The sequence below is a fragment of the Leptonychotes weddellii genome, chromosome 11 (assembly GCF_054177405.1).
Source record: "Leptonychotes weddellii isolate Sample4059 chromosome 11, ASM5417740v2, whole genome shotgun sequence".
NCBI lineage: Eukaryota > Metazoa > Chordata > Mammalia > Carnivora > Phocidae > Leptonychotes > Leptonychotes weddellii.
In genome coordinates, this window is record NC_138379.1 from 14,626,812 (window position 1) to 14,641,754 (window position 14,943).

At 51.8% G+C, this 14,943-nt stretch overlaps 1 protein-coding gene across 6 annotated transcripts in view; it reads right to left on the reverse strand.

Moving 5' to 3' along the window:
* TSPAN18 (tetraspanin 18) overlaps positions 1-14,943 on the reverse strand; it is a 180,838-nt gene that overhangs the window by 146,789 nt on the left and 19,106 nt on the right. For 5 of the 6 annotated variants that reach the window (XM_081798273.1, XM_081798277.1, XM_081798275.1 and 2 more), the window contains exon 2: positions 1,257-1,335. The gene's annotated coding sequence lies outside the window, so the exon portion shown is untranslated. The remainder of the gene's footprint in view (positions 1-1,256; positions 1,336-14,943) is intronic. The other variant, XM_081798276.1, reaches the window with a different exon arrangement.

Sequence of the window (14,943 nt, forward strand, 5' to 3'; positions counted from 1 at the left end):
TCAAGAAGTGATCTGGCTTCCAGGATTTTGTTAACCTTAAGATTCAAGTCACAGAGTCACTCAAAGGAAAACACACAAGAATTGTAGGGTCGTTCAGACAGGGCTTCAAATCTCCACCATACCCCACTCACAGCTGCATGACCTTGAGCAAGTCACTTGACTTCTCTGAGGCCTGGTTCTCTCCTCTCTAAGATGGAGGTGATTTTAGTGCCAAGACCACAGGGCCGTTAAGAGGACTGAATGGATGGTGTAGGGCTTGTGCCTAGAACAGCGCCTGGCATGCAGAGGCCCTCAGTGTTGGTTGATGCGATGCTTCCCAGCAGCCAGGCCTCAAACTCAGTCCATCTACCTCTCAGACTCTGTGGTCTTTTCACCAAGGCTCTGAGGCATCCTTTGGCCAAGACTGGCACTCAAATCTGCACAGTCTTCCGCAAGCCCCCACCCCCTCTCTGCTTCCCTGCTGCCTCACCACACCCATCACTTCCTCTCGTTCAGCCTGGGGCTGGGAACCTCAGAAACTGAGCCACGAGGCCTGGGACAGAGATTCAAGTCACTGTTGCCCATTCTACTGGTGCGAAAACGAGGCCCCATGAGAGAAATGGCTTCTAAGGACCCTTGAGGCACCTGGGCCAGAGGACAGATGTCCTGGCTCTTCATTCAGGAACCTTCCATGAGGCCACACACCCCATCACCAGTCCTGGGATTGTGGGCAGCCCAAGAAGCTTCCAGAACCCAAGAAGCAAACCAAGACTTTTCCATTCTCATTTCCATCCTGGAATGTGAACTGTATCCAAAAGAGTCCTGAGGTAGAGGGTGGGGGTGTCATTCTAGAAAGGTCTTTTCTTCTCACAATCCTAAGACTATGGAGGGTGTGGGAGGAGGGAGTGGGGAAGAGCTCTGCCTTCCCTGGGAGGGCTCACTGCCTCCCGTGCTTCAACCCTCACTTCCTGGACCAACCCCGAGGAGCAACCATGACGGGCAGCCCACTCATGGGGCAGCCGCCAGCCCCAGTGAGACCCTACCTTAGCACCAGCCTCTCTCTCCTCACGCCTCAGCTGTGCTCCCCAACCCTGAACAAAAATGTCTGGGGTGGGGACAAGAGGGAAGCTGCCCTTTGCTTGCCCTGCACTCCGGCAGCAGCTGAAAGCTCTCTCAGTTGGCAGGAGAGGGTTTGTCGAGTGGAAAGAGAAGAGGAGAGAAGATCAGACTCTTATTTGAATAAGATGCCGCCATGTTGCCCTGTGGCCAAATCATACCTCTTTCAACTGGCGTCTGTTCCTTCCAGGAGAGTGAGGATTCTCTTGAGGTGGCTTTCTGATGGCTTCAGGATCAACTCTAGAAGGAGAAGAGAGAGGTGTAAATTTTAAGAAGGCAACAGCCAGTGGGGCATGTGGCTGCTGGGGGCCACCTCAGTTCAGACCCCCTAGGTTCCTTCTCTCTTCTTCCATCTCTGCAGGTGCAGAAGCCAGACGGGACAGTCTCGGCCAGAAAGACAGAAAGAACTAAGCACCCAGCCCCACATCCCATTCCGGGATGGCGTCCCCAGAGCCTACGGACTGGCACATACTTTCAGTCTTCCAAAATACCCAGGAGCCTGTCCAGTGTGCACGTGATGACGTCACGCATGCTAATCACAATATCACATCACATTTCTTTGCTTCTGGCTAGAACATTACCAACTCGTCGCGGAAACTCCATTCTCCTCAGGTGGAAAAAAGCCTTTCTGAGTAATGGTGAAACTGAAGGAGAATTAATCATTGCTTAATGAATGCAGGCTTTGGGGGCAGATCAACACTTTCCAGATCTGGTATCCATGAAGAGATAAATAAGAAGAGGCTAGGTCTTTGGTAGTGAAAGGAGCAACTCAGCCCCAGAGTGCAGGGGCCAGAAGTCCAACCTCTCCCCCCAACTTCCTCTCTGTCAGTTTGACGGAGAGCCCCTGGGTCACAGGAGAAGGATCAAATTCGCCACGTCCAGGCCACATACCTGCCAGCCAAGGCTGAGGCCAGCCCCGGGGGACCGGCTTGTTCACATGCACGGCTGAGGAACAAAAGAGCGAAGCTGACAGCACAGATGGGATAGCCGAGTCCCCTGACCCCCAAATCTCCCAGACTCCCGCCCTCCAGGACCGGTCGAGTTTCACGTTGTCTCAGATGATGATGTCGACAATCCCATGAGACGGTATCCCCGCTTTGGGGATGAGGGCCACAAACCCAGAGGAATTAAATAACTTGCCCAAGGTCGCCACGGCGAAATGGGGCAGAGCCGGGACTGGAAGTCAGGTCCGTGGGAGGTCAAACCTGGCGTCCATACCATGTCCACAGGGCAGGAGAGCAATGAGCTCCAGGGCTGCTCTACGGATCCTAGCTCAATGCACGCTGCGCATAGAAGAGTTTCTCAGGACTCCCTGCAAACCGATGGGGACCGGGGCTTGGCCAGAGGACGGGACCCCAGTTGGCTATCTTTGCCTCCGAAGTTCACCCAGGCAGAGTCGACCCAAGGAAGCTCACGTATCATGGAGCAGACCAAGGCTACAATCAAAGGAATTCTATATATATATATATATATATATATATACACACACACACACATTCATATCCATCCGTAGACAAAGACACACACCTATGGATAGGGATATGGAGATATATGTATATAACTTTGATTGTAGCTACAAAAGTGAATGTTCTTCCTTATCCATTCATCACATTTCATAGAACCATTGCAAAATCTTTGTAACATGACCCTCTAGGCTTTATTCCATGTAACCACTCATGTGTGTATATGTGTGTGTGTGTGTGAGCATGTGCCTGTGTGGGCCCCCATGGAGATGGTGCAACTCTTTACACAAATGGGATCTTACCACACACGTTCTGCCTCCCCAGCTAGCAGTTGCTATCATGTCTACCCATGGATCTGAGACTATATAGATCTTCCTGAGTCTTCTGCCTCCTCGTAGGTGTGGACCATCATTTATTTAGATATCCCACCTTAGATATGTGGGATATTTCCCTTCCCACCTGTTACAACCTTGTTGCCAACATCCCCTTCCCGCTTACATCGCCGTGTGGGAATGTTCGAGCAAGTCCACAGCCCAGATGCCTGGAAGTGGGATTGCGGGCCAGGGGCTCTACACATTCCACATTTGGCTAGCTTCTGACAAACCCCTTTCCTCAAACAGTGGATCAATTCCTCCCCAAAGAGCAGGACACAAGGAGCCCCATTTTCTTGGATGTAAATTTGCACCCAGGGCTCTGGGCAGGCTTCTGCCTGCTGAGCTGTCTTTCTGGTCACCTTCCAGTAGCCTGGAAGGCCAAGTCCCCCGGACAAAGGGAGGCATTTATTTCTTGGCTCCTACAAGATGGCCACCGCTCCGCTGCCTGGGGACATGTCTGAGGAACTCGGGCCCACCTGAGCCAGGAACTACATTTACAGGCTCGGAACTGATAATGAGCTTTTATGAGCTCTGGGGACCACGAGGACCACGTATTAATGTCAAGTGTGCCCATCAGCCATGCAGCCTGGGTGAATGTCACACATTAACGAAATTAAAGGCGGGAAGGAGCTGCAGGCTGCGTGTCAGGCGGTGTGGGCCGGGCCTGTCAATAATAAAATTACTTTCCAGGCTTTGCACTCCTGAGCCTGAAGCTGTCTCCCGTCTTCGATGGAATTCTGCCTTGCTGCAGCCCAAGAGGAGATTAGTTTATTACCAGTCTGCCAGGAAAGGCAAAATCCAGCACTAATTCTAATTCCCATTTAAGCAAATCTGCATTATGTGAGGGAAACCAGCTGGGCTCAGAATTTCTTCCTCCTTCCCCTGAGATCTCATTCCATCCCTCTCCTCTCCGCGGAGGGGGAGAGGGGGGTCACCACAGATGTCAGAGCAGGAGCCCTCCTGGGAGTGGGAAAAGAATCCCAGGGTTTAGGGCCAAGAGGGGGAAAGGTCTGGGTAAACAAGAGGCTGCATCGGAAGATGGCGGGCTGGGAGATGGTGCTCACCATTGACCCGGTTGTCTCCGGCTGCGGGAAGGAAAAGCCACCACCCTCCCAGCCCCAGGCTCGCTCTCGCCTTGAACAAAGATGCCTTGAGATCCTGAGTCCACCTCTGAGTAGCTCTGTCACTGTGAGCATGTGACCTCCCTGCTTCAGCCTCAACTTCTCATCTGGGAAACCGCTAACAACAGCTGATAGCTCATACGATGTTTGTAAGGATCACATGAAAAAGGGACAGATGGGTCCCTGGAGAGTCTGACACACACCGCCCTGTTTTTTGAATTAAGACTCCTGGGGTTATAACGGCACCATTATTTGACTGCCTTGCTTAGTTAATTATGACACGACACTTTGTGTATGATGCATCCTGGTTTCGAAGACCTTAAAATAGAAGAAATAAAATAAGGGGTGCCTTAAAATCCATGAAATAGAGGAAGCGCTCAATCAAGGGCAGGGAGCATGATGACTAGGAGCCAAGTTCTCCTGTTGTCTAAGGTCTAGCCCAAAACTTGGATCTTCTTTTTCTTCTTCTTCCTTCCGAACAAAGCAAAGCTACTCTGTGTGTGGGCAACCAGTCCTCAATTTGTAAGAAAAATCCTGAGAGGTACTTCAGCGTCCTGGATGAGACCCAGCCGAGAGCCTTGAATCTCTAGGTTGATGTTTCCCGCTCTAGTTTTAAACCGAGACGGATCACATGTACACAGCGGTGCGCGCACCTTGAGGACACAGCCTCCTGAGTCTTTACAAACACAGCACCCTATGTGATGCACCCAGATCACAGACTCCTCTCTGGTTTCCCAGCCATTATTTCTCCACCATCCCACATGTCCCAAGTCACCCGTGACCCTCCTCCTCTGTGGCCCCTGCCGGTCCCTGCCTGGGCTGAGCCTTACCGTTGCCTGTCAGCTTGCTGCAAACAGGCTCCCGGCCGGTCCGCTAGCCTGCGGCCTTGTTCCCTCCAAATTGCCCTCTTGTTTGCTGTCAGACTGAGCCCATAGATGTGTCTCTCTCTTGCTTCAGTGGGTCCCCTGGCTTCCCTTTGCCTATACACAGGCTTTTGATCATCTGAGCTCCACTTGTCTTTTCCAGGCCTTCAGGGTCCTCACAATATGCACAGACCCCACTGTCAGACTGAACTCACCGGGACCCACACGTCCCACTGTTTTGCTCACTCTGCCTGGCAGTCCCTTCTTCCTTTCCTAACCCTGAACTCTACCTCCCCTCCCACTCTCCAAAACACCCGGCAAACTCCTATTCATCCTTCAAAACCTTCCTTCAATATCTCCTCTGAGAAACCTTCCCAGACCTCCACAGGCACGATTAGTCACTGTTCTCTGGGCTCCGATAACAATTTGTGTGTATAGGTAGTCAAGTCAGCATCACAGCACAGTATGTGTTCTGTTCCGTATGATTTTTCTCATCTACCAGACTATGAGTTCCTCTAGGATAGGGATGATCTCTTACTTCCTCTGTGGTCTCAGTTCCTGACTCAGCAAATAAAGCTGGATGGAAGGATGGATGGATAGCTGCTAGGATACATGGATGGATGGAGGAGGAGAGACTGGATCTATAAAAGAGCCTGAATGGTGGGAGGGAGGAAATGGGTTATAGTTGGTTGCAGGGATGGATGAATAACAGAAGCGATGCAAGGATGAATGGATGGGTGGATGGATATATGCACGCAAAGATGCATGCATGCAGAAATGAATGGATGTGGGAATGCATGGATTAGGATAGATGGATGCATGCATGGACGGATGCATGCATGCATGGAGGGATGGATGATAGCAGGGACAGATGAAGGCCGGGATGGAAGGGGAACAGATCTCCAAGAGGATGGGTGAAATGAACAGTGGGAAGACAGAACTAGGTTAATGGCAGGAGAGAGGGAATAAATGACTCAACCACTTGTATAATTTTCTCTGAACCCCAGGGGGCTGAGCCTCTTGCAGCTACAGGCGGTGCCTTGCTTTCTCCCTCTAGAGTTTATGGATCTGCGCAGAGACCACTCAGCCGAACGTCGGCAGCCCCCAGTTCCGCTCCATCTCACCCCACTGCTCTAGCTGTGGACTCACAAGTCGAGACCTCAGGAAGGAGCGGTCAGAGTTATGTCTTGCCTTGGTCTTGATCCAGGTGGTGAAGACCAGTGCTACACGGAGATCGAAGTTTTCCTGAGTCTGAGTCCAGCCCCAGCCGGTGGGGCAGGTGGTTTGCCAGCCGTGGGACAGGTCTGCGATAGGTCAACTGCTTGGTCTGGAGCAGACGGATGGCTGATGGGGGTGCCATGCTCCCTTGCAAAGATACCATTTGGGAGACCCTAAAATGGCCGAGGGGCCAGGCTATGTGGACAGCAGGGCACCCTTTGGATGGTTACCTGTGAGAGGGCTCCTGGGAGAACAAATTGACCTCTAGAGCCTGCTGTCTGTCTGCAGCGTGGGGCAGGGCAGGCGGCAGGTGGGGAGCCCTCGGCACTGAAGGGTGGGCCACAGACCAGGTTTTCATGGCCCACAGGCCTGGGTTTGCATCTCAGCTATGCCACTTGCCACCTGTGTGACCTTGGCAAAGCTCCTTATCTCTCTAAACCTCAGGTTATTCACCTGCGAAGTGTGGACAATCAGAGTCCCACCCCACTGGCCTGAGCTGGGGGTCAGAGGTGCTCACGGGCTGTAAGGGATTCACACGGGGCCCGGCACTAGCAAGCACTTGATCAATAGAGGTCACAGGAATTACATAAAACAGAATCTGCAGCCACTTTCCGTGAAAGGGGTAGTGGCCATGATCAGTGGTTCCAAGTTATACTCTCCAAACCCTTCCCTCTCTCCCTCGGGGGTCCGCACAAAGAACAGACGGAGTCTACACATCATACACATCCTAACACTTAGCTCACGACAGCCAGACTTGCTCATATTTTATACATCATGTTCCCACATGATGTTGAAGATCACTGATTTAGAGTTGATGGCCTAGAACCCCAAGTCAGTAGGATTCTAGGGGAGGTGAAAGGGATGTCTTCCTGGAAGAGGCAGCAAGGACAGAAGGGAGGGAGGGAGGAAGGTGATCAGCCCAGTGATAAGTCTTTTTCTAGTTACCTGCTGCCCTCAATGCCTCTCTCCTGAGCTGTACGCTCCCCTCAGTCGCTGTCTCTGTCTCTCTGCCTCCCTCTCTCTCCCCTCCTTCCCCAGCCTCCGCCTCTCTCTGCCTGCCCCCCCATGTTAGCCACCCTACATCTCTACCTGGCTCCTAGGTGGAACAGCCATCCTTCTGGGCCCCATGACCACAAAGACTCTTGGTCATGTGCCCCAAGAAGGGGCAGCATCCTCAGCAGGAGCCTGGAGGCCAGCTCAGCCTTGGCCCCTCTCCCCACACGATGCCAGGCTGGGCCACTGTCAGCCAGATGCATCGCCTGTTGACAGATAAAAGTGCTGCAGTTTATGGCCCCGAAGCAAAGCCAGGGCTTTGTTTGGCTCTATTTTAAGCTGGCCATGCAGGGGGGTAGTGTGGGGGTGGGGGAGAGGAAGAGGAGCCAAGACATGTTCGGGATGAGTTGCTGCTGGGTTCTGTGACTCAACAACAATCACCCCCACCCCCCACGGGCCCGCAGCCCTTAATGAAGCCGCCAGCCCCAGCATGCTTTGCCTAGGTCTCTACCTCCTCTCCACCTGCCCTTGACTCGCGGTGGGAGGGAGAGTGTTTCTCTGTGCTGCCCACCCTGTCATTCAGCCCCATCACCCTCTGTTCCCATAATGAGTCCCAGAACGGGCCTGCTAAGTGTGCCCCAGGGTCACAGTGGGGCTGAGGTGGGAGCCCTGACATCCTCAGAAAGACTGGGGGTTTTTTGGTTTTTTTGTTTTTATTTCTTTATTATTTATTTATTCATTCATTCATTCATTCATTCATTCATTCATTTAGCTTGGGGCGTAGAGGACCACTCCCTCCATGGAACCGGGCACAGTGCAGAAGGTGCTTGGCACCGTGAGCAGGGTCTCTGGAGGGTCCACCCAGCTGGTAAGGAATCTGAGTCAGTCTGAGCCCATTAGCCCTGGGTAGCTTGGGGATGGTGGTAGGGCCAGGGAAGAGGGCATAATTAACACGTGAAGCTGCTTATTTCTCCATGCAGCCGTCACTAGTAATCATCATCTCCCCTGTCCCCATGTTCCCATCACGTCTAGGGGTTCCTGAAGACGGGCGAGCCAGGGTCTCTTGTGCCCTCCCCGGTAGCCCCTGTGGGAGACAGGTGCCTCCATGATGCTCAGCTGAGCGTGAAGAACGCATGGCCTCTGGGAGCCTAAGACCCCTTGTCTCCAGTGGGCCTAGCCCTGCACTTGCCCCCTCTTTGTCCTATTTGGAAGCATTTTCTTGTCACTGGAAGGAGGCAAGGACAAGGGCTGTCCATGCCCTGGAGCTCTCTTTCTTCCTTTTGATCTTTGCTCTTCCTCCTACACTCTTCCCATTTCTCAGATGAGGAAAGTGAGCCTGAGCCACAGCAGCTTTATGTAAGTAAACATGGGTGCACTGCTCGTGGAAAAGGAAAAACAGAAAGCATAAGTGATTCTAGCAACCATGTCTGCCAAAGAAGGCTCACTCATTCTCATGAGGGGTCCCCAGAACACCTGCCAGGCGAGTGCCCAACATCCCAGACCTGGATAAACCTGATGGTTTAAGGGACCTATCTCTGATGGGAGAGCTTGGCCCACCACCCCACTCAGCTCCACTGTGCCATCTGCATGAACAAAAAAGGCAAGAAGTGAACTCTCTAACTCTTCCACCAAGTGGCCAGTGCCCTCCTCCTCCCCAGCAAAGGAAGGAGCTGATACTTAGAGAGGTCCAGCCACTTGTCTACAGTCACAGAGCCGAACTGGGCCAAGAGAGGACGAGAGCCCACGATTTTGCCTGCGCCCAAAGTCCCCGGAGTCCCTTTGCTGAGTCCAGCCTGCACCGGGCTGTCCCCATCGCGCCCATCCTCTAGAGGATGCATCTGAGAGGCTCTCAAGCCATTGGCTACTTGAACAAAGATACCTGGGCTTTCAAAGATGTCAACAACAGCCCAGTGCTCCTAGCACACAGTTCAAGAATGGCAGACTGTCTTAAGGCTGAAGTTGACTTTGCTGTGAGTTGTGTCTCAATGTGTTCCAGACCTTGAACTCGATGTGGACCCACCGTGTGGTCTTACGCATCCAGGAGGGCCCGTCCAAGGATGTTCTGCCTCAGAGAGGAGCAGTTTGAAAAAGCCACATGACAGTAAAAGAGATGTTTCCAAACTGGCCACCCTGCAGCTAGCAAGGAAGCCAGAAGCTGAGAACTCGTAACCGGAGCTGAGTGAAGGGGCCAACCCCACAACCCACCGCAGCTTCCTTCCAAAACCTGGGGCTCTGGGGCTTGTCATTCAGACTTTATAGCCCTCCAGGCTTGGGGGGTGGAAGGGCACCCCATGTCTCTGCAATTCTTCCCCCACTCAAGTCCATGTAAATATATTCTAATGCAGAGAAGGGTCTTCCGGAAGTAAGACAGCAGGGCCATTAGCATTTTGATGGGTTTTCCCAACACGTGGAACAAGGGCAGTTTAAAATTCATAGTGTGGAGATTAATCCCAGGCACACCTCTCCCTCCCCAGCTTGAGGTGGCCAAGAACTTTTTACCCCTTGAAGACTTTGATTAGGAAAGAAAGCTAGGAACTCAGTCATGGGAGTCCTACAGAGAAGAGCCAAGATGGTTTTCTAGACTGCGTGTGGAAGGCCTTCTAAACACAATTATTTGACAGAATCAGGGATAAGGGCGGAGAAAAGGCTGTGACACCGCTTGGGCATTGGGTTCTTCCAGAAGAATCCCAGCCGAGCCCGACAAGAGTGCCAAGGGCACATTTGTCTCTCATCAGTGACATAGGCCAGGCCTCTTACCATCCACATTCACGCATTCAGCAAGCATCCCCAGAGAATCTCCATGCCCCACATAGCAGGTGCTTGAAGGAGAAGGAGCAGGAAGACAGTAAACTCAGCAAATCCCTGTTCTCAAGAAACTCAGTCTAGATGGAGAGAGAGAGAGAAATGGGGATGAATCCAAGAAAACGGGGTGAAGGAGGGGGCAAGAGCAGCTGTCCTGGGACCGTGAGGTGGAGGGGGCCTCCACCAGCTGGGCCTAAGGGCAGATCACATCTTTTGGGGGAATTCCTGTCCTTCCTCAAAACTTTCCTTTGAAAGTAGATGTGATGTTGTAGCAGGTGCAGAAGGCAAGATGCACGAAGATACAGATATTGTTAACACAAATGATGCAAAAGTTGGAAACCAGGCAAGGAGAGGCCTGTCTTTCCAACATCATCATGGAATATTGTTTAGGGGGCCCACCTACAGATTCTTTAATTATCGTCAGTAGAGGATTCTAGAGAAATGTAACTTCAACTCATGTGAAGTTACTTGTGAACTTGGAGTAGATTTTTTGGGTCTGGTAGAGAAAATAGCCACAAAGGTTATGATTTTATTGCTCGATAGGGATTCGCCAAATTATATCCAACCCAGCCACCTTATTCCAGTATTATCGCTCCAATGTTTATGTAACTGCCATTTGTCTGATTCTCTGGAGAACCGGCTTCACCACCTTACTGGCTCCCTCATTCATGAGTCAAATCAATTTTTGACCCATGTTCATTGCAGATTTGCATGAGATCTTACAGGATTTCTAATTTTTAGAAAATTATACTTTGGCAGTGCATGCCCGATTACACACACACACACACACACACACACACTGCACAGGGGAAAAAATGGAAAGAAATATAGCAAAATGTTACCCATGGGTATCTTTTGGTAGTGGGCATAGGTATGCCAGTGAGTTTCATAATCAGAAAAAAAAGTGCTAAACCTCATTTTTAAAATGGAGTCACACACATTCATCTAAGATTACCCAATCAATAGCTAATGCAAATTGCTTGCCTTTCCCATCTGTTGGGCATGGCTCGAAGCACTCTATGTGGATTATCTCACTAAAGCCTCCCCACTGCCCTAGGAGAAAGGGACTATTACTACCCCATTCTGCAGATAAGGAGGTGGAAACCCAAGAAGGTAGCCTCAGGTCCCAGGTGTAGGCCGTCAGAGCTGGATCTAAACCCCAGGCAGCCTGGCCCCAGGGGCTGCCTGTTTAACCACCCTGCCAGACTTCTGCCTCCCAAGTGGAAAAGGAAGAAATAAACACATCTGCCAGGCGGCCGGGGTCAGGTCTGGAGAAAACAGTGTTCCCACCCACTCCCAGAGCTCACAGCGTGCTGGGAAGCCAGGCGCAGGCCTCGCCAGCCTTGAATTGAATTCACATGTGCCTCCCCCACACTTGCGGGCTGGGAACCGGTCTTCCCCGTGCTTGGGCCTCCCATCACCCTGGGAGGGGACACGATGGGCCCTGGGTCTCTCTACCTGCTCTGATAGCATCGCCTTTAACTAAGCCAGTTTCTGCACCCGGACAGCCGGCCGCTAATGAACAGGTCCTTCCACCCCTCTCTTCACCCACGCAGGGACTACAGAACGGCTTCATTACCTAGATCATAAAATGAAGGGCAGCCAGGCTTCAGCAAAGAGGGACTTCGGGGTGTTGGGAAGGACCTCCAGGAGCCCTAGAGGCCACGGGCTCTGCTTCTAAGTCACCGCATGACGTTGGGCAAGTCACCAAGCCTCCCTGGGCCATGTCACCTCGCCTTGAAAATGGGCAGGGGGACCCATCGTGCTCCGATGCCCCGGATGTTTGGCCAGCATCCATTTTGCTTTCGCTGCCAGGGTGTTTTACATTTGGGAGGCGTGAAGCCCACACCAGGAACCCATGCCTGTTGATGCTCACTAAAGCTCTCCACATGGCAGGTCACTGCTGGCTAAGTCCGTGCGGAAATTAGGTTTTGAGGGAGGAATACCATGTGATCTCTGAAGACCCAATTGGGGGTGGGGGGCCGCAAAAGGGGGTATGTAGGGAGTGGGGAGAGATGCTTCATTTAAATAAGACTCTTGAGAGCCCCTACAGACCACCGATTCATGCTGGTCACTCTTTCTTTATTTATTCGGGTCAAACACATTTCCCTAGGTTTCCAAACACCTGCCACTCAGGCAGGATTATTTGGGTAAATACTGTGTTTCAAAGGCTCCCAAATAAAAAGCCCCATTTTCCTTGATTTAGCAATAAATACCCGTCCAGTCTTTACCTATGGCTTGTGAGGAAGGGTGGGGACAGAATAGTTCAGAAATGTCAGCCGCTTAGTCAGTGTCAATATTGAAAGATGCGTCTCTAGGTGATTAATTAAGATGGATGGACAAAAGAGACACAGGCAGGCTCTCTTACAAAGACAGAAAATGATCCCGCTAATGAAAATAATTTAGCAGACGTGCATGCTTCTGATTCCTGGATGTGTTACTGCCCCTTTCGGGGTTTCAGTGTCATTATCTACCACTTAATGGCCTGTGATTCTCAAAATGGGGTTTCCCAGGGCCTCAGAAGCTATCAAACTGGAGGGAGGAGGTGAGAGGGGAGCAGAGCAGCCCCCAATGGCCGCTCCCAACGGGGCAGCTCCATTCTGAGTGATCTCTTGGAGGCTCCATGTAGAACTTTCTTTGAGTTCTATGGCTACAAATAAGTTGAATGCCACTAGACGAAATCATCCCAGGTCCTTCTCACTTTAGTGTCTGTAATGCCCAAGATGGTACCTTGGTCAAGAAACCCCAAGGCATTCTGGTGGCCAAATGTGTTTTATCCAGAGGCGTCATGGCAACCCATGGATAACATAATTTGGGGATAGAATGTCTCCAACTCCAGAACGGGGGACTCTCCATGCCAGGTAACAAGCCCCCATCCCAAGCCAAAGAGTCTGCCAAGACAGATCCTAAATCCACAATAAGAGCTGGCACAAACAGGGACCCTGGCATTGTCCCAGGTGCTTTACCCCTCCATCCTCACAGCAACCTCTTGTAATAGGTGTTGATCTTCTCTCCATTGTGCACATGGAGAACCTGAGCATCAGAAAAGGTGGATAACCTGCCTAAGGCCACAAGCTCCTAAGGCAAGATTTAAGCACAGCACCCTGACTCGTAATCACTGCCTGAAATATCCTGCCCCAGAAAACCACAGAATACCATGCTGAATGGGGACTTGGGGACCAACTGGTCCCTCACTTCTATTTTAGAATGGGTGACTGAGGCCCAGAGAGGGTAAGGGACTTGCCCAAGGTACAAAGAATGAATCTGTAGCAGAGCAGGATTAAAACACAGACTCTGTCCTGAAATCTCATCTTCCCACGCCACCTTGGCACCATGAGGCCACTCAGGACAGCACGGTTTGGTGATCAAAGCTTAGCTCAGACCACTGTCCAGTTGAAGACCCAGGTCTGTGGGTCTGTCCAATACACACTGTGACACCTGCCTCATCGTACCCCAGTTTCACTATCCCTAAAATGGGAACAACATTCGCGCTTGACCTGTAGGCCTGTTGCAAGGATTCGGCAGGACAATGTATGCCATGTGTATATTCTCCATGAATCCTAGCTCTCTTTGTCCATGGAGCCTGGGGCAGGGTGCAGGGGGTCACAGAATGAAGTAGATCCTTCTGGTGGGTTGAGTGCAGGAAACAGAGGGTCTCTGCCCTGATTCCACCACCCCTCCCCTATTAGCAGTGCCAAACTGACCACCGCCCCCCCGCCCCGTTTCCCCAGTCACCTCTGCTGAGGACATCTGGAGGAAGTAAAAGGAACAAGTCCAAGTGAGATGCCACGACATTATGTCTCCCTTAAGTCAAGAGTGAATCATCCTCTTGAACTTTCTATTTTCTCCCGACCTTGTGTGAATTCCTAGCTCAAAATAAAATGAAGTCTCTTCAGTACCAGGAAAAGGCTACAGAGTAATTTTCGGTCAGCACACGGGCTGTGGAATGAGACTGAATCCACTCAACGGCGCAGTCAGGGAATTTAAGATGCAGAAGGAACCTTATCTCAGAACATCTGAGATAACGCATAAGAAAATGATGATCTCTCTAAGCATAAACTGAAAGCTTTGCCTCTGCAGGGAAGCAGGAAACTAAGGCCCAGAGAGGTTGAGCGACTTGGCCCACATCACACAGCCATGAAACCGGTTGGTATAAGAGGCGGAGCAAGAACCAGGTCTCCTGCCCTTGTGGCTCTGTGGCTCTGCTGATGCTCGCGGTGAGAGGGTGAGGGGGTGAGGGAGAGCGAGAGAGGAACACGGAGCCGGGGGAGTCTGGGTGTGAGAATGAGCGTACACAGTTGAGAAAGCGGGAGCCTCTGAGGTAGAAGGAAAACATTCGGGCCATATTTAGTCCCACCTGCCCTTTAACTGGGTGTGAAAAGATGAGTGTGAATGAGTGTGAGCGTGGATGAGTGAGCAAGACGGATGGGGGGGCGCAACTACAAGGAAATTGGCGTGCTGGAGAAAGAGAACAAGAGGGAAAACATTTGGGCCATTTTCAAATTCCCACAGTTGAATAAATCAAAACAGATTGTTCTGAGACAAAGAGTCCATTTCAAACCACATCCTTTACACCAGCGTCAACCCCAAATGGCCCACTCGGTGCTTTCTCATGGCCTGGAATAACAGCCCCAATAAGATGCACAACCACAGCCAGGATTCTTGAGCCCCAGGGATGAGCCAGGTATGGTTAACCCCCATCTTCCAGATAGGGCTACTGAAGCCAGGAGAGTGCAGGTCCCTAGGTTCATACACCTCCCTGCCCCGGGGACCTCTGGGACACCCCCCTGCCCTGGGGACCTCTGGAAGGCAGCAGAGATCCCCCCGGGAGATGCGCCTGGAAGCACTGCGTCCCAGAAAGCCATCCCCCCCCTCCCCCGAGGCCAGGCCGCCCTAGCTGCTGCCAGCAGATGGAGAAGGAAGGAGCAGGGAGTGAAGATAGCACGTCCCCGGCACCAGCCGCCCCACGAGGCAAAGCAGGTGCCTGCCTGTCCCGGAATGCCCAGCACCGGAC